A 2,880-nucleotide genomic window follows, 5' to 3' on the forward strand; every position below is an offset into this window, starting at 1 on the left:
GTTGCTGGGAATTGAACTCAGGGCCTCTGGAAGAACAGTTTGTGCTTTTAACTGCTGAGCCACCTCTTCAGCCTGACATTCAACTTCTTTAATAGGTGTGCACATCAAAGACTTACTGCAAGTATTATCCTATCAGGCCTTCAGGAGAAGTTGGTAGTGGTGGTTGAGCAGCCACTTAAAAATCTAAATGTGAGGTCTATTCTACTTACAAAGGCCTTTCTTCAAGAAAAAGTGGTTTAGTATTATCTAAGTTTTGTAAAAGCTTAACTGACTTGCCTGTATAGGAACACCCAGGACAACTTTACTCTTCTTTTTCGTGTGGAGTCCTGGACCTAGGTTTGCATGAACATGGACTGCACCAGACTGGTCATGTCAACGTTCAGTCATAGATGAGGGAATTTCATCTAAGACAAAGGCTATCTCTAAGGAGGCATTGGCAGTGGAGAGCTGTTGAGGCAGGGGAAATCATTATCTTCAGTTGTTTAGCACTTGGTGACTTGCCTTGGCTACAGGAGTTAATAAATATATATGATCATGTTTGTATTACTGGTTAAACTTAATGAATTTCCAAAAACAAAACAAAAAGTCCTGAAGCAGGAGAGTGACTTATTGGAAGAGTTTATAGTTTATGGAATTTTATGGACAGAAATAAAAGGTTCTGAGATTAGAATGTGACCAGCATGTATCATATTATTTTATGAAATTATCCAAAAGAAGATAAAGAGAAAAAAACATGAATTTATAACTACAAAGCTAAAAAGTTTCAAGCATAAAACATTTCCATTCACATTTTCTCAGACTACAGTGAGGAAGAATGACTGGCTCCTGATGAATTTACTGTGAATCTTGCCACAAAATTTTATGTATGTTTAAAGAAAGAAAGGTTAGGCTATTAGTTCTGAAGAGATATGAATTCCCAGCTGCCTGCTCAGAACACTTTTTTCACTCTTTTTGGCAACCATTAGTATTTAACTCTAGGGAATAGATACTGTTTTTTGTGTTTATTGACAGTCTACATTTTCCTTGTATTTGTGTGGTTAACTAAATAGGATGTAGGACTTGCAAGAGAGCCTAGTAAGAGGCACAGCAGTTATGACACCAGGAGCCTTCTAGTTAACCTTATTTGGAAGACAGCACACTTGTCAGAAAGCTAAAATATTCGTGTGAGTTGTAGATGAATAAATTTAAATAATTGCCTTGTTGGTGCCTAACTCTGGTCTCTTGAAGCCTATGGGACATGATTCTTAAATTTACTACACAGATTTGACTTGTGTTGGTTGGCCAGGTCTTCAAACAAAGTTTGTTCTTGATTGATGGCACAGAGGATCCTCTCAAAGGCCTCTTGGGTGTTTGGTTCTCTTTGGTAGTCAACTGTGACAGCCTTGGGGTTTGTCTGGTGATCAGCACATATAGTGGGTTCTTTTCGAGGCTGTGTCAGAATCTGAGGTAGCGTGAATTGTTTATAGCAGTTATATTGTACAAAACACTAGACCTATCCAATTATTTTATTTTGTTTTGTTTTGCTTTTAACTTCTGTGCTCATAAATCCCAAAAGAAGGTATGGCAAATGTCTACTTTATGGCTACTCCTGTCTTCTGGTTTATGTTCTAGTAATAGGGACCATTATTTTATGTTTGAACAAATAGACTACAAATCTTACAAGTTTATGCTAGAAAAAACATGGTAGACATTTTATCTAAGCCAAAGTTGTCATACCCACAGTATATCCTCTGCACAATTAAATTCTAAAAAGAAAAATAATTCATTTCAAAGCTTAAAAATTATTTCTCTGACAGAAGGTAATAGTAATTTTCTTCTTACTATTCTTATAAAAAGATGTATTTTTGATTGAGTTTCAGTGGAGCTTTTGTTAGGAATACAAAAATTTTGAAAAGTATTGATAATAATATATAACATGTAACATTTTAAGAGTTCTCTTTGAGGGCAGGATGGAAGCCCACCAAGTTCCCCTACAAGGATCTAGCATGTGATGGAGAGGTAGGAAATATAGTAGTACAGAGCAGGGAATGGGTTAGGGAAAGAGATGGATCTGGAGATGGGATATGGTGACAGGTGACAGAGAGACTGAGTTCTATATGCTATGCTGAGTAGGGTCAACAGGATAGATCTACAGGATGATATAGAGTAGCATGGATCTCATTCAAACAATGACTCAGTCCCAGAACCTGCTACCCTGTTTTGGGATTCCCCCTGGATCTGGGCAAAGAGGAAAGGTTCACTTTCTGGATTGGATTACTTCAAAAGATCACTATGGTTTAAGACGCTGCTCAATTCCATACTGTTTTCAGTGGTCCATGCTTCTTCCCTAGACCTTAATTAAGCCCGAGATTCATGTGAAGGTTTGCTGTCTGTCTAGCTACCTTATGTCAGTGATGTCTCAGGTTCTGCTGCATAGTAGAGCCATGGTGATTTAGTTGCACCAGAAACCACCTTAAACCCTGTTGAGGCTGGTGGTCTGTATAGCTGCTGGGTGCCCTGTTTGGTTCAGTGGTCCTGATATGGCTAAGGGTCATGTTGATGTCTGCAATCTGTCTTACCACCAAATCTCATGTGGATTCCTATGGTCAGGGCTTCTGCCTGAAGGCATATTAATGTTTATGGGAGATTTGGTCCACCACTCAAGGGCCCAGAGCAGTGAGCTACAGGCAGAGCTACAGGTAAGGATGATCTGGCTCCACTCTGCTCAGTCAACTTCACAATTCTCCATAATTGATGGCTGCTGGATGGGATGTAGGCAGAGAAAGATTCATCCTCCATTGGGGGACTGGGCATTAGGAATCTGACCATGCTACAGTGAATACCATACTAAAAAGACCTTTTTTTCTCTTACTTCTTTTATTTTCTTCTTTCTCCCTTTCT

At 38.9% G+C, this 2,880-nt stretch overlaps 1 pseudogene; it reads left to right on the forward strand.

Annotated features, from left to right (window-relative positions):
- The window catches only part of LOC116075188, a 7,783-nt pseudogene extending 6,041 nt beyond the window's left edge, over positions 1 to 1,742 (forward strand).
- The last annotated feature ends 1,138 nt before the right edge of the window (positions 1,743 to 2,880 follow it).

This window comes from Mastomys coucha, unplaced genomic scaffold (assembly GCF_008632895.1).
Source record: "Mastomys coucha isolate ucsf_1 unplaced genomic scaffold, UCSF_Mcou_1 pScaffold3, whole genome shotgun sequence".
In the NCBI taxonomy this organism is placed as follows: Eukaryota; Metazoa; Chordata; class Mammalia; order Rodentia; family Muridae; genus Mastomys; species Mastomys coucha.